The sequence below is a fragment of the Rhinopithecus roxellana genome, chromosome 12 (genome assembly GCF_007565055.1).
Source record: "Rhinopithecus roxellana isolate Shanxi Qingling chromosome 12, ASM756505v1, whole genome shotgun sequence".
In the NCBI taxonomy this organism is placed as follows: Eukaryota; Metazoa; Chordata; class Mammalia; order Primates; family Cercopithecidae; genus Rhinopithecus; species Rhinopithecus roxellana.
The window spans coordinates 13,636,759-13,653,728 of record NC_044560.1 but is presented as its reverse complement, the minus strand read 5'-3'; the positions used below and the strand labels follow the sequence as shown (position 1 = coordinate 13,653,728).

Here is a 16,970-nt window from a genome sequence, read left to right as displayed (position 1 = left end):
TACCTCGTGGGGTTGTGAGAATAAATGAGATACCACAACTGCTCAACAGAGTGCCTGGAGTGCTCATGGCAGTTCCCAGCCTCTCTTCACCTCTCCCTGACTCCAGTCTGTGTTCTCCCTGCTCTCTTTGTCTCTTTGGAGCTTGAATGCCCTGGTCTCTGGTCAAGTTTTGGGCTGCATTTGGTCAAACTCAGGTATAAACAGGGAGGTCAGGGAGTCAGACCATGAAGCCTGGTGTCCCAAGGAGGGGATCTGAGCAGAGGTTCACCAGGACCTCTGAAGGACCTGATCTTCCTCTCCATCTCCATTGACAGCAGAGACAGAGGAAACAGTGAGATCTCCCCCAGAGAGTCCTGATGGGACCAGTGAGGCACACAGGCTGTGGCTGGACAGGGGAAGAGCAAGCTGTGGATTCATAACCTGAGACTCGGAAAACCGGGATTTCCCTTGTCACTCACTTGGTACCTGATCCTGGAAAGTCTTCTTCCTTCCCTGGACCTTGGTTTTCCTGCCTGTAAAATTGCCCAGTTTGGAGATCATCTCTAAGGGCTTTTCCAACCAGTGATTCTGTTATATGGAACTGTTCACAGTTTCACTCAAGAACTAGTGTCTTCCAAAAGCTTCTTCTTCTTTGTAGATATGGACTCAGGGGATGTGAGGAGAGGGAAGTCAGCGTGAGCAGGTCAATCTGGAAGGCAGCGATCCTTTCTAGAAGGCACTCGAGACTGGAACAAACCAAGGCAGATTCCATGCAGGGACTTTGATTTGGCAACAGCAGTGCACAAGAAAGGAAACCCGGGAATGAACTATGTAGGGTACATAGTCACCCGAGCCACCTGAATCCTACATGGCCAGTTCCTTCACCCTCCATTCCTCTTTGGTCCCTTATCATAAGCTCCCCACCCTATCTGCCCTGTCTGTTCATGGTTCTGTGTATCACAGCTCCCAAAGCTGGGGTAGGAATTCTGCCGAGTGCTCCCCTGAATTGGAGGCCATATGCAATCATATACTGAACATGTGTTCCTTGTAGTTGGAAGCACATTTTCTGCTGCATTTACGCATTCATTCTTTCATCCTGCCATTCACTGATGCCCCCACCCACTCACCGGGCACACAGTCCTTCCACCCGCTCTTCTGTCCATCTGTCCTCCCATCCATTCAACCAGCGCTCACCCTGCACATAGGACTGAGAAGACTCAAAGAGGGCCGTGGGTCTGTTTTAAACCAAAGAACAATACATAAATAAATAAAATAAAAACCAAAAAACCAGAGGGGCCGAGGAGATTACGTCCTGAGGAACTCAGACCAAAAGGATGAGAAAAGGAATTGTTTCCTTTCAGAATCTTTTCTTCAATCACATGTACTGGACATCAACCCCACCCCCGCCGCCCACTCCATGCCTAGCCCAGCAATGACCACAGAAAGGTGCCTGATCAATGTCATACTGCAGTCCTAGGGCAAAGGCCGCAGCCTGTGGCTCTGGAAGTCTTGGCTTCAGGCCCATCACACCTGTGAAGTAAGACCCACCCTGACAAACAGCGGCTCAGATGTCCTTTGGTCTGATTTTTGTGGCCTGCATTGTAAGGAAAGGGGACTCCAGGAGCTTCTGACCCAAGACCTGCAGATATGATAAGCTGTATGTGCTAAGAGTTATAAATAGAAACCCCAGCTGGAAGTGGTCACAAGGCTTATTTTGCTGGTGCCAAAAGTGTGGCACACACAGTGCCAGATGTCGGTGGGAGGAAGAGACCCGTGGACATTGTGGTAGAGATTGACTGAGAGCTAGAATGTGACCTGTGGCTTCCATCTGTCTCTCAGTCTTTGGGCTCAAGCCAAGGACCCAGCCCTTGAGAGTCCTCGACCTCCGTATGAGCACCCACGTAAATCTCCAGGTGTCCCACTGTCCCTGTGGGGCAGGGGGAGGCACAGGGTTAATGGGTTTATGCCCCTCAGTGAATATGTCAGAGGGTAATAATGCCACCTCGATGTTCTAGGCCAGGAGGAAAGGAAGCCAACACTCAAGCAGTCCCTACCCGAGTGCCAGGCACTGTGCTGTCACATGCTTTCCCATTCAATCCACACAACGAGGCAGGTCTTTTCATCTCCACTGTGCTGATAGGAAAGGGAGGCCCAGAGAGGTTAAGGGGCTTAGCCAAAATCTAACAGCAGGTCGATGGAAGAGCTGAGTCTCAAACTCAGATCTCCTACTCCAAACTGTCCTCGGCGACCCTGGCCCCCAGGAGGTAAGCAGTATTCCTGGGGACACTCTGAGGGCCAGTGACCCTGCTAGAGAAGGACTCTGCTCACTTTTCTTTTTTCTTTTTTTTTTTTTTTTCCTGAGACGGAGTCTTGCTCTGTCACCCAGGCTGGAATGCAGTGGCGCAGTCTCAGCTCACTGCAACCTCTGTCTACCAGTTCAAGCAATTCTCTTGCCTCAGCTTCCTGAGTAGCTAGGATTACAGATGTGTGCCACCACGCCCAGCTAATTTTTTGCATTTTTAGTAGAGATGGGATTTCCCCATATTGGCCAGGCTGGTCTCGAACTCCTGACCTCAGGTGATCCGTCCACCTTGGCCTTCCAAAGTGCTGGGATTACAGGCATGAGCCACCATGCCTGGCCACTCTCTGCTCACTTTTCTTTCTACCTGTTGATATTTTGAGCCCAAGAGGTACAGCCAGGCCTCAGAGTATGGCAGGGTTTCTCATCCTTGGTACTACTGACATTCAGGCCAGGTAATTCTTTGTTGTGAGGGGCTGTCCTGTGCATTACAGGATATTCAGCAGCATCGCAGCATCCTGGGCCTCTGCTCACTAGATACCAGTAGCATCCCCCCAGTAGTAACAACCAAAAATGTTACAGGGCATTTCCAAAAGTCTTTGGGAGACAAAATTTTCTCTGGTTGAGAATCACTGGAGTAGCGCTATTTGGCCTGCCTCTTAACAGTTTCCTCTTCTCTCTATCCAAGAAGATCTAGATAAGAAGGAAAATGTCCAGTCTGTTTTCACGTCTGCGGAGAAACAACCAGTAACAGTGATAATGACGACAATGGCGATGACCAAAAGCACAATTACTACCATTGATCAAGTGCCGCACGTGTGAGTTACCATGCCAAGTACTTTGTATATGTTTTCTCAGATATATCATTCCTATTTTAAAGACAAAGGAGCTGAGGCCCAGAGAGGTTAGGAAACTTGCCCAAGGCATCTGTGCTGACACATGGCAAAGCTCAGATCTGTTCGTTTCCTATTGCTGCTCTAACAAGTTATTGCAAATTTACTGACTTAAAACAACACACAGTAATTTTCTTTCAGTTTAAGAGGTCAGAATTCTTAAGTTGGTCATAGTGGGCTAAAATCAAAGTGTTAGTAGAGCTGTGTTCCTTCTGGAGGCTCTAGGGGAGAATTCATTTCTGGGCCTTTTCTTGCTGCTTCTGCAAACTGCCTGCATTCCTTGGCTCGTGGCTTCTTCCTCCATCTTCAGACCAGCAGCGTAGCATCGTCTTACCTCGCTCTCTCTGATCTCTGCTTCCATCGTCACATCTCCTCCTCTCTCTCTGACCCTCCTGCCTCCCGATTATGAAGACCCTTATGATGACATTAGGCCCACTCAGCTAATCCAGGATAATCTCCTCACCTCAAAGTCATTAACTTAATTACATCTGCAAAGTTCCTTTTGCTGTGTAAACTAACATATTCTCCGGTTTGGGGGATTAGGATGAGGATGTTTTAGGGAGGCCATTATTCAGCTTCCTACATAGGAGTTGGAGTCTTATCTGACTGATCCCAAGGTTTGCACTTTGAATTCACTCCTGCTTCGTCTACACTGCCTTTACACGCAGGACACATAGGCCAAGTACCGTGGGAGGCATTGAGGTGGATCCGATGTGTACAGGGGATGGTAGGCACCAGCAACACATCAGGAGGGTGCGCATGAGAAGGGCTGTGACAGATGGACAGAGGAAGAGTCCCGGAGCCGCCGGGCCACCTGGGGTAGGGGAATAGGGAGTGGGCTCAAGAGGCAGTTGAGCAGGCCTGATTCCTTCCCTGCTGAGCAAGCTGATTTCATGTAAGTCTTAGCACCAAAGTACTTCCAACCTAACTTCAAAGGTATCTATAGTTCATCTTGTCCTGAAGGACCACTTCAGCCCAGCCCCTGTCAGCCCAAATTCTATCCCATCTGTGGGATTTATTTGCCTAGTTAACTCATAACCAGTCTCAAATCTTCCTTTTTAAAGTTCCTCCCTGCCAAGGGCTTAGAAGGTCTTTTGTCTTGTAAGGACTTTAGTCTTATAAATGTCTACTAAAGTAGACTGTCTGCTTTAGGCCACTCCCTGGACGGTTCTGATTTGCAAGCATGTCTTTCAGCTGTCTGGCCCTTCCATGAGCCTCATCAATCCCTTTACAGACTAGAGAAAGTGCACTGGGTTGGTTAGCTGGGTTCTTTCACAGACAGGCAGAGCCTTGGACTTCTCCCAGCAACTCTGAGGCTGTCCAGTAACTTAGGGTGGTTTCTCTAGGCTACTGAACACAACGAATTTCCTGCCTGCAGGAAACTTACAGGTAAGAAGGATGAATTCTAGTTGGCCTTATCTTGACATAAACAAAGTTTGGGATACATCTTTTAAACAAAAGAAAGCAGGGGCCGGTCGCAGTGGCTCATGCCTGTAATCCCAGCACTTTGTGAGGCCAAGACAGGTGGATTACTTGAGGCCAGGAGTTCGAGAGCAGCCTGGTCAATATGGTGAAACACTATCTCTACTAAAAATACAAAAATTAGCCAGACACAGTGGCGGGCGCCTGTAATTTCAGCTATTCGGGAGGCTGAGACAGGAGAATCACTTGAACCTGGGAAGCGGAGGTCGAAGTGAGCCAAAATAGCACCACTGCTCTCCAGCCTGGGCATCACAGAGAGACTTCATCACAAAAAAAAAAAAAAAAAGGCAGAAAGGAAGAAAGGACTTCTGGCTGGTTAAACAAACCAGATGGAGCATGAGTATTCATCTCTGCTTCATCCTGAACCCCCTGACATATGACAGTAAAGGAATCAAGAATCAAGAGGCATCAACTCTCAAGGCCAAAGGGAACAGAAGAGAAAACAACCACACTGGAGAGAGGCCAATCCAGGTGTGAAAGCTGGAAAAGCCAATGACTGAGTATGACTTACAGCCTGGAAAAGGCCAAGGCCCAAACCTACAGACTGGGGAAACCAATTAAAGCTGATTGCACTGCAGAAACCCTCCAAAGACTCAGGAGTGAGTGGGTGAAAGAGAGCACCAAACTTCAGGGTGCCAGGTGGGGCTAAAAAGAGGAAGACGGGCTGGGTGCGGTGGCTCACGCCTGCCATTCCAGCACTTTGGGAGGCTGAGACGGGCGGATCACCTGAGGTCAGGGGTTCGAGACCAGGCTGGAACTTGACAAAACACGGTGAAACCCTGTCTCTATCAAAAATACAAAAATTAGCCAGGTTTGGTGGTGCATGCCTGTAGTCACAGTTACTCAGGAGGCTGAGGCAGGAGAATTCCTTGAGCCTGGGAGGTGGAGGTTGCAGTGAGCCGAGATCGAGCCATTGCACTCCAGCCTGGGTGACAGAGCAAGACTCCATCCCCCCGCCCCCCGAAAAAAAGAGGAAGACAAAAGTTAAGGCACAGCTCCACTCTGCCCCCCTCCACCCCTTCCCTCTGTCCTCACCACTGTGGGCCTCCTCCACCCTGCAGAATAGAGTGAGCTCTGCTCCTCTGCAGAGATAGCCAGGAGGAGGTAGACCTGCACTGCCCGATATGATAGCCACATACAGCCATAGTGAGTTAAAGAAAAATGAATTCCACTTAAATACAATTAAAAATGTAGTGCCTCAGTCGCATTAGCCACGTTTCAGCTGCCCGGCATCTGCTGTGGCTGGTGGCTCCTGCGTTGGACAGCACAGGATTGTGTCAAGTCATTTTGGGCAGTGCTGCTGCAGGCTGTGGCCCTCACAGTGTGGTCCATGGATCAGCAGCACTGGCAGCTCTGGTGCTTTGTTGGGAATGTAGACTCTCAGCTCCACTCAGGCCTGCTGGCCAGAGCCTACCCCTCGGCCAGACCCCAGGCGATTCATAGGCACATTTGTCTGGGAAGCTTAGCTCTGCCAAAGGCTAATCTCTGGCTGAAAAGGGGAATATCACAGCCTAGGCTCTGGGAAACTGAGCAGTCAAAGGGAATAGATCTACAGATACTGATTGACTAGAGGATCCTCTAATACAATGGCCAGGTTCTGTCCAGTCGGCCTATGGAGAGGCTGCTAGTTGACAAGCTCTGCCCACTTCACCTAGAGTTTTAAATGGGTTTTTGTTTCCCTATTTATTTATTTATTTATTTATTTTTGAAACAAGGTCTCACCCTGTTGCTCAGGCTGGAGTGCAGTGGTGCAAATCATAGCTCACTGCAACCTTGGACTCCTGGGCCCAAGTGCAGCCTCCTGAGCAGCTGGGACTACAGGTGCGCACCACCATGTCTGGCTAACTTTTTAAATTTTTAGTTTTGTAGAGGTGGGTCTTGCTATGTTGCACAGGCTAGTCTTGAACTCCTAGACTCAAGGGATTCTCTGGCCTCAGCCTCCCAAATCGCTAGGATTACAGGCATGAGCCACCACCCCCAGCGTGTGTCTTACTTTTAAATAGGAACAGATAGCCAAGGACCATCAACAGACCTTTGAGAGGAGAGAAGTTCCAAGCATGACAAACAGATAGCAAACAAAACAAATGAACAGATGGAGGCATTTAAGGCAAGTAGAGACAATGCACAGAGCAGAAGAAAACATCAATATATTCAGACAGCTAAGATATTGCATCTATAAAACAAGAACAGGATGCTATGAGAAAGGACACTTTTGGGCATGCAGATCTTAAAAAAAAAAAAAAAAAAAACCCACCCTACCCCATGCACGTTTTCCCAGGAAGCCCCTGGAGGATGCACCCACTAAAGTGAGGGAGGCGTGAAGCAAGAGAAGGGCAGGGATTCCAGGGACCAGGGGCTCCAGCCTCTAGTAGGAAGGAGCAAGAAGATGCGGAGGTCTGAGCTGCTGGGCACCGTCTGGGGTAACCAGCCTGACTGGGGTGGGGGAGATTCTGTCAGCCAAATTAAAAATGAAACGTGTAGATTTTCTGATGTGTTTGTCTAGATGGAAAGGAGATCTACTCTTCTCTTCTGTTGGAGAGTTCGGGGGATGAGTTTATGATAGAAAACTAAGCTCTCAGTCAGGTGTGGTAGCTCTCATCTGTAATCCCAGCACTTTGGGAAGCTGGGGCAGGAGGATTGCTTGAGGCCAGGAGTTTGAGGCCAGCTTGAACAGTATAGTGGGACCCAATCTCTACAAAAAATAAAAATTAGCTGGGCATGGTAGCATGTGCCTGTAGTCCTAGCTATTCAGGAGGCTGATATGGGAGGATCACTTGAGCCCAGGAGGTCGAGGATGCAGTGAGCTGTGATCGCACCACTGCACTCCAGCCTGGGAGACAGTGAGAACCTGTCTCAAAAAAAAACAAAAGAAAGAAAGAAAAAGAAAACTAAGCTCCCCCCACAACAGGCTTAGGGATTAAAACCCCTCGTTTCTATTCCAGCTACTCCCCTTCCCACCCCACTCCCAATTTCTCTTCACCACACCACCCACCCTCTGTGGAGGCTCTAGGAAGCAACTCCTTGTCCCAGGATCCTGGAGACCCCAGTTGGAAAACTCCTGAGTCCATTGCCCTCTCTTCTACAAGTGGGGACACTGAGGGCCAGCAAAGCCCCCAGGAGCACATAGACAGAGGAAGGTTCATTGGTAATTTATTTGGTACTTTTTTTTTTTTTTTTTTTGAGACAATGTCTCACAGGCTGGAGTACAATGGCATGATCTCGGCTCACTGCAACCTCTGCCTCCCAGGTTCTCGTGCCTCAGCCTCCTGAGTAGCTGGGATTACAGGCACATGCCACCATGCCTGGCTAATACTTTTGTATTTTTAGTACAAACAGGTCTCACTATGTTGCCCAGGCTGGTCTCCAGCTCCTGGCCTCAAGTGATCCACCCGCCTCGGCCTCCCAAAGTGCTGGGATTACAGGAGTGAGCCATTGCGCCCCGCCTATTTGGTGCATTTTTTTAGACCTCCTTTCTAATTCATTCAAAACAAAATGGGTAACAGCAGTAGCAAGAACCAAACCACCCCTAAATGAGCCATGGCCGGGAGGCAATTTGTGAGACCCCTTCCACGGCCCATGCGTCTCTCCCTCAAGCTTTCCTTGCAACCACCCTGCTGTTGGAAGGCACTAAGTCTCCCAAAAGCTCAAACTGAGGTTTCTGAGTTACTTCTAATTGCCACCTACAAAAAGCAAGACTATGTAGATGTAGTTGATATCTATGCCACGAACAAGGCAACTGAAAACTTCTGAGAAAAAAAAACTAGGGATGGAAGTGCAGGAAAAAATTCAAATCCAAATGAGTGCCAGCAATCTCTTTGGAACCAGGTGTATTGACATCCAGAATGAAGGCCAGGCCAGGCGCGGTGGTTCAAGCCTGTAATCCCAGCACTTTGGGAGGCCAGGGTGGGAGGATCACTTGAGGCCAGGAACTGGAGGCCACCCTGGGCAATACAGTGAGATCCCATCTCTACAAACGAAAAGCAAACAAACAACAACAAACAAACAAAAAACAGAAAAACAAGGCCAGTGTCTTCTTACAAACTCCAAAACTCTGAGTTTATCCCTAATGAATCTTTTGGTGGTCTCGCTTTTGTTTCTCTGTCTCTTCCTCTGCCTTATGGAAGGGCTTGGTTAACCTCAAAGTGTTTATTAATGAGTTAAGGATGACAATTCTCTGGAATTATCTGCATTTTAATATGAAATTCTAGGAAATCTAGTGCTCTTTAATTTTAGCATGTGACATCCTTTTGTTTGTTTGTTTGTTTGTTTGAGATCAGAGTCTCGCTCCGTTACCCAGGCCTGGAGTGCAGTGGCGCGATCTTGGCTCACTGGAATCTTTACCTTCTGGGTTCATGTGATTCTGCCTCAGCCTCCTGAGGAGCTGGGATTACAGGCGCCTGCCACCATACCCAGCTAATTTTTATTTTTTTTTTTTGTATTTTTAGTAGAGACAGGGTTTCGTCACGTTAGCCAGGCTGGTCTTGAACTCCTGACCTCAGGTAATCCACCTGCCTCAGCCTCCCAAAGTGCTGGGATTACAGGCGTAAGCCAACGTGCCCTACATGACATCCTTTCTTTGAGCCCCAAGGTCTTGGTCTATCAGGCTCACTGCCTCACCTGCTTAACACAGTCACCTTGAAAACTCCAACAGAGAGGCCTGAGATGGGGGGCAAGAACCCTCGGCTGGAGTTAGGAGTCCTGGATTCTAGTCTCACCCCTGTTACTTACTTGCTGTGTGACCTCGGGCAGGCCATTTGTTCTGTCTGGACTGCAGTTTGCCCTCCTGCAAAGTGAACAGCTGGGGACCAGGGATCTCCCTCTCTGGCCCCTTCCTCCTTGTGACTCTTCCAGCCTCTCATTTGGTTCAAGACGTGGTCCCTCACCCTCCCTGAAGCTTGTTTGCCTCCACACCCTCCATTCCAGAAGGAACACCCCTCCCCTTTCCTGCCAAGCCTGGGCCTGGCAGTCACTGGACTCCAGAGAGGACAGGAGTTGGGGAAACAATCCCAACCGTTCAAGTTGCCTGTGGTGTGAGCTGGCCAGTGGCCAGTCACAATAGGCTCAGAGATACAGAGGGGCGTTTGTCTGGGGGACCTGCGGTGTCATTTAAACTTACACTCTCGCCTTGGCCTGCCGCCTGTCTTTTCTTCCCACCCTCTCAAGCAGCAGTGCCAGCCCCCAGCTTTGTCAGAAGGTGGGATGTGGATGTTGCACGGACCTAAGTGGCCTTTCTGTGGCTGGGAAACTGGACCAAGAAAGGGAGGCAGGGGAACAGGCAGGGGAGCCATCTGTGCAGGGTGGCAGTGGTGAGGGTGGAGGGTGGGGACAGCGAGGGAGGGCAGGAGAAGATCTGGATGGGGCAATGCGGCTATACAGAGAGGATCAGGATGAGGGAGCTAGTTCTGACTCCTTCACTATCTAGCCAAGTGACTATGGGCAAGGCACAAGGCACTGTCTTCTCCTCTCCAGGCCTCAGTTTGCTCAGTTTTTTTTTTTTTTTTTTTTTTTTTTTTTTTGAGAGTGCAATGGTGCGATCTCAGCTCATCACAACCTCTGTCCTCCTGGGTTCAAGCGATTCTCCTGCCTCAGCCTCCCCAGTAGCTGGAGTTACAGGCATGTGCCACCACGCCTGGGTAATTTTGTATTTTTAGTAGAGAAGGGGTTTCACAATGTTGGTCAGGCTGGTCTCGAACTCCTGACCTCAGGTGACCCGCCCGCCTTGGCCTCCCAAAGTGCTGGGATTACAGGCGTGAGCCACCACGTCCAGCCAGTTTCCTCAGTTTAAAATGGGGCAATTGCTCCTAATCTGTGAGGACTGGGTTAAATACAATGATGAGCTTGCAAATGACCAGTGTGGCTTGGTGAAGACAAGGATTTGGACTCAGATGGACCTAGGTTCAGATTCTGCCTCTGCCACCTTTAAACTCACTGTTGTAGACAAATTATTCACCCTCCAGGAGCCTCATCTTCTCATCTGGATTATAAGGATCGAATAAGAGCTGACAGAAAGCACCCTGCCCAATAAACCTGTCTGAACGAATGAAGACTCCATCGGGTGCATTATGACTTTTGCGGGGCCCTCCCAGCACAATCCATTTTCATGGGCTCTAAAAATTTTATTTTTTTTCCAACCTGAGGGAAAAAAACTGAAACTTTTTTTCTGCTCTAAAAGTTCTTTCCCCTGCTTGATTTGAAAGAAATTAAAACATTTTTTTTTTTTATCTGAGATGAAGTCTCGCTCTGTCACCCAGGCTGGAGTGCAGTGGCACAATCTCGGGTCACTGCAAACTCCGCCTCCCAGAAATTAAAACATCATAATAGGGCCCTTAAAAGTATTATGGGCCTTGGCCAGGCATGGTGGCTCATGACTGTAATCCCAGCACTTTGGGAGGCCAAGGTAGGCGGATCACCTGAAGTCAGGAGTTCAAGACCAGCCTGGCCAACATGTTAAAACCATGTCTCTACAAAAATACAAAAATTAGCCAGGCATGATGGTGGGTGCCTGTAATCCCAGCTACTTGGGAGGCTGAGGTGGAAGAATTGCTTGAACCCGGGAGGCAGTGGTTGCAGTGAACCAAGATCATGCCATTGCACTCCAGCCTGGGCGACAGAGTGAGATTCCATCTCAAAAAAAAAAAAAAAAGTATTTTGGGCCTTGTCTACTGTGCTTAGTGGTCCTGGTACTGCTGGTTCAAGGTTCTCTCAGAGCTGACCTGTCCTGGACACCGTCTCCAATGTCTACCGGGCCTCTGATGTTGTCTCTGAAGAATCTGCTGCAGAGCTCAGTGTCCTGGGACATGGTATATGTCAGGGTTCTCCAGAGAGACGGGATCAATAGGTTATACAGACGCAGAAGAGGGGACTTACTAGGGGAATGGGCTCATGCGATTGCGGAGGCTGAGAAGTCCGGTGACAGGCCATCTGCAAGCTGAGGACCTTGGGACATAAGGAGCATGGCTCAGTCCAAGCCCGAAGGCCTCAGCACCAGGGACACCGATGATATAACTCTCAGTCCCATTGGCCGGGTGCGGTGGCTCACTCCTGTAATCCCAGCACTTGAGGTCAGGAGTTCGAGACCAGCCTAGCCAACATGGTGAAACCCTGTCTCCACTAAAAATACAAAAATTAGCTGGGCATGGTGGCAGGCACCTGTAATCCCAGCTACTCAGCAGGCTGAGGCAGGAAAATCACTTCAACCCGGGAAACAGAGATTGCAGTGAGCCAAGATTGTACCACTGCATTCTAGCCTAGGCAACAGAGCAAGACTCCGTCTCAAAAACAAACAAACAAACAAACAAACAAAAACCCTCTCAGTCCCAGGCTGAAGGCTTGAGCACCTGGGGGCCACTATGTGAGTCCTAGAGTCCAAGGGCCGGGGGACCTAGAGTTCTGCTATGCAACACAGGAGATGAGCGTATCCCAGCTCCAGGAGCTAGACTGACACATTCCCCCTTTTTCCTGTTTTTTGTCCTCTCTGGGTCCCCAGCAGAGTGCATGGTGTCACCCACACTGAGAGCGGATCTTCCCTATCTAGTTCACTCAGACTCGCTCGCTAATCTCTTCTGGAAACACCATCACAGACACGCCCCAAAATAATGCTTTACCAGGTTTCTAGGTTTCTTTTCTAATTTTAATTATATTTTTTGTGGAGATGGGGTTTTACTATGTTGCCCAGGCTGGTCTCGAACTCCTGGGCTCAAGAGAGCCTCCTACTTTGGCCTCCCAAAGTTCTGGGATTCCAGGTGTGAGCTGCCACACCTGGCTGGTTTCTAGGCTTCTCAGTCCAGTCAAGTTTTTGTTTTGTTTTTGTTTCTTTTTTGCAGGGGGGACAGAGTCTTGTTATGTCACTCATGCTGGAGCGCAATGGTGTGATCTTCGCTCACTGCAACCTCTGCCTCCCAGGTTCAAGTGAGTCTCCTGCCTCAGCCTCCTGAGTAGCTGGGATTACAGGCATGCACTGCCACGCCTGGCTAATTTCTGTATTTTTAGTAGAGACGGGGTTTTGCCATTTTGGCCAGGTTGGTCTCAAACTCTTGACCTCGTGATCCACCACCTTGGCCTCTCAAAGTGCTGGGATTACAGGCGTGAGCCACTGCACCCAGCCCCAGTCAAGTTGATACCTAAAATTAACCATCATAGACACTGACGCCTCGCCCTCTACAGAGCTGAGCTCAGGGGTCCGTGTTTGAGCCGAACCGCCTGGTTTCAATGTGGTATGAGTCCTGTCCCTGAAGGCTGATGGGACCCGGGAGAACCTCAGGTGTGAAGGCTGGGAAGACCCAGGTCTGCCCCGTAGACAGGCGTGGAGGTGTGTGAGCAGGGCCTGGCTTTCCCAGACCTGGGGTGTAGAGCACGGACACTTACCACCCAGTCATGATTGTTCCTTCTGAGCACCCCTTCCATGCCCACCACTGGGCACGGGCTTCCTGTTCACAGTCCCATTGGATCCTTATCAAACTCCATTCTGCTTCACACCCAGGGTCACTGAGGCTGAGAGACTGAGTTAATCATCCAAAATCACAGAGCTACTGGGGCAGGATTGGGATCCAGTTTTCTGCTTCCCAAACCAGGGCCTGGCAGCACCCATCCTGCCCACTCCTTGATGTGTCAGAGGAAAAGTGGAAGAGACTTTTAGGACGTGTGGAACGTGCGAGGCAAGTGTGAGCCGGGGGTCCAGGAAATGCAAACAGCAGCAGGAAAGAGGTTTGGAGAAGGATGTGGTGGGTGTGCTGGTGTGCTGAGCTCTCCAGGGGGCCTGTGTACTCCTAGGGGGCGGGGGCTGAGCCGTGGGGAGGGGCAGCGAGTGTGTGGGCAAGTATGCAAGCGAGTGTGCATCTGTCAGCTGGTGTGTCCAGAGCTGGCCTGGCAGGGGGAGCTTGGCCAGGCGGGGCTAGCAGGTTCTTCACTTCCTCACTGAGCTACCCAGAACCATATCTGTTACCCATGAACCATAGCAGGTGCCAAGCTCAGCCCCAACCTGCACCATTCAGTGACCACTGACTGCCTCGGGAAAGAGCAGGTCAGAGGCACAGGAAGGAAGGGGCTGATGGGGGTCGGAGCCTCAGACCTGACATTTACCTTGGACGGGAGAGTCCTTCTTGGGGATGCGGAGCCCATCTCCACCTCCACGTCATATCCCAGTGGGGAACCCTCAGTGTGATCCATCCACCCTACGGTGGAGAGGACAGAAAAGCCCTCTCACCTTAAAATCCATCAGCTGTACAGCCACCCCAGAGGACTTTCTAGAAACACATCTGACCATGCTCGCCACTGCCCCAACCTTGGGTGGCTACTCATCAGCTAAGGTGAATGAAGTCCCAGTCCTCAGCCAGGCTTTCACCACCCAGCAGCATCTAGATCTGTGCTGTCCAGTGTGGTGGCCCCTGGTCACACATGGCTATTTGAGCCTTCTCAAATGTGGCTGCTGTGAGTTACAATGTATTTTAAGTGCAAAATGCCCATGGGATTACAAGGATTTAGGACAAAATAAAAGAATGTAACACATCTCATTCATAATTTTTTTTGCTGGGCCCGGTGGCTCATGCCTGTAATCCCAACAATTTGGGAGGCCGAGGTAGGCGGATCACTTAAGGTCAGGAGTTTGTGACCAGCCTGGCCAATATGGTGAAACCTCGTCTCTACTAAAAATACAAAAATTAGCCAGGTGTGGTGGTGCGCACCTGTAATCCCAGCTACTCAGGAGGCTGAGGTAGGAGAATCGCTTGAACCCGGGAGGCAGAGGCAGTGAGCTGAGATCATGCCACCACACTCCAGCCTGGGTGACAGAGCAAGACTCCATCTCAAAGAAAAAAATATATATATATATATACACACACACACACACACACACATATATACACACATATATGTATATATGTATTATATATGTATATATATAATACGTATTATATATAATGTGTATATATAATGATTTTTTTCTATTGATTACATGTGGAAATGTTCATATTTGGAATACACTGAGCTATATAAAATATCAAAATTTACCCTCTTCCTTCCTTCCTTCCTTCCTTCCTTCCTTCCTTCCTTCCTTCCTTCCTTCCTTCCTTTCTTTCTTAACATGGAGTCTTGCTCTGTCACCCAGGCTGGAGAGCAATGCCATGATGTCAGGTTCACTGCAACCCTAGCCTCCTGGGTTCAAGTGATTCTCCTGCCTCAGCCTCCCAAGTAGCTAGGATTGCAGCCATCCACCACTATGCCTGGCTAATTTTTGTATTTTATTTTATTTTATTATTATTTTTTTTGAGACAGAGTCTTGCTCTGTCGCCCAGACTGGAGTGCAGCGGCGCCATCTCGGCTCACTGCAAGCTCTGCCTCCTGGGTTCACGCCATTCTCCTGCCTCAGCCTCCTGAGTAGCTGGGACCTACAGGCACCCGCCACCACACCTGGCTAATTTTTTGTATTTTTAGTAGAGACAAAGTTTCACTGTGTTAGTCAGGATGGTCTCGATCTCCTGACCCTGTGATCTGCCTGCCTCGGCCTCCGAAAGTGCTGGGCCACCAGTGCCCAGCCCTCTTTTTACTTTTTTAATGTGGCTACCAGGACATTTACAATTACATATGTGGCTCACATTATATTGGACAACACCAAATCATACTCTGTCCTTCTCTCTTTGCTTTATACCCAAGGACGCTGAGAACTCCAAGAGAAGTCTCAGTGTCCCTGGGTGTGAAGCAAAATGGGATTTGATGAGGATCCAATAGGACTGAAAACATGAAGGCCATGCCCAGTGGTGGGCATAGCAGAGGTGCCCAGGAGCAATTATGACTGGGTGGTAAGTGTCCACCACCCACACCCTTCTCCTACCAACACCAACTCATTCCTTTGTTCATACATTCATTCATTCAGGAAATATCCATTAATCATATATTAGGAGCTAGAGACTGTGGTACTGAGCAAGGATTGGGTACAGGGCACCTGGCATGTGCCTTCCCCCATGTGTGGTCTGCATCACCAGGAGGCAGATGTGACACTAACAAAGAGGTGCTGTGAGCTCAAAGGCTGAGGGTGCTGAGCAGGGGCCTGGGGGAGGGCAGGCCACCTGGAGCAGTGGAATCTGAGTGGCACCATGGGGTCATTAAACTCTTCGGCTGTGGGGTCAGACTGACCTGGATCTGAGTCCTAGGAATATAATAATAGCTTGTATGTACTTAGTTCTAAGTGCTAAGCCCCCTGTTAAGTACTTTGTTTGTTTTTTTATGTGTTTAGTTTTCGAGTGAGATTTTGCTGTGTTGCCCAGGCTGGAGTGCAGTGGTGCAATCACGGTTCACTGCAGCCTTGACTTCCCCAGCTCAAGGGATCCTCCCATCTGCACCTCCCAAGCAGCTGGAACTACAGGTGCACAACACTGCACTCGACTAATTTTTACTTTTTTCTTTTTGGTAGAGATGGGGTCTAACTTACTTTATGTTTATTTGAGTGTCTCTCCACCCTAAGCAAAAAGCATATTGTTTGTTAAAATTTCTAGGCTGGGCGTGATGACTCATGCCTGTAATCCCAGCAGTTTGGGAGGCCAAGGTGGGCAGACTGCTTGAGCTCAGGAGTTCGAGAGCAGCCTGGGCAACATAAGGAGACCCCGTCTCTACAAAAAAAAAAAAAAAAAAATTAGCCAGGCGTGGTGGCTCACACCTGTGGTCCCATCTAGAGGTTGAGGTGGGAGATCACTTGAGCCCAGGAGTTTGAGTCCAGCCTGGGCAATATATCAAGACCCCCGCCTCTAACAACAACAACAAAAAGGACCCCTATTATGGGATTAGTTTGTTATGGATTCAGTTTGAGATGCTTGAAAATGAACCAGTAGTGGTCATAGCCAAACTGACCTGGCTCGGCTGGGTGGCCTTCAGAAAGTTACTTACCCTCTCTGTGCTTACATCTCCTTTTCTGTAAAGTGGAGGTAATAACAGTACCCTCTTCATGGGGTTGCTGTTTAATACTACTACCACTAAAAGTAAATATAAAGTCTCTGGCAGTGTTTGGCACAAAGCAGCCCTTTAATACATTTCCTTTCTCTCCCCTCCTCCACCTCTAGGAAGAGCTCCCCAAACCCCCAGCCACACGAGAATCGAGGTTAAAATCAGCAACGGATCTAGCACCACCGAGGTTCCCGAGGACCCCAGGTCAGTAAGGCGAGGGGGGAAGAAGAGAGGGCAATGTCAAGCCATCCAGTTTCCAAATGTGTCTAAGACAGAAAAAGGAATAACTAGAACTTGTTTCCCTCTCCTTCCTGCTGTGTCAACTCCGAGTTACATAACTGAGCTTCTCTGTGAGGTGCCTCACTGGGGCCTCCAGGAGGCAGGGT

At 49.3% G+C, this 16,970-nt stretch overlaps 1 protein-coding gene across 2 annotated transcripts in view; it reads right to left on the bottom strand.

Moving 5' to 3' along the window:
* The window catches only part of NCMAP (non-compact myelin associated protein), a 51,165-nt gene that overhangs the window by 21,388 nt on the left and 12,807 nt on the right, over positions 1-16,970 (bottom strand). The window lies entirely within an intron of this gene.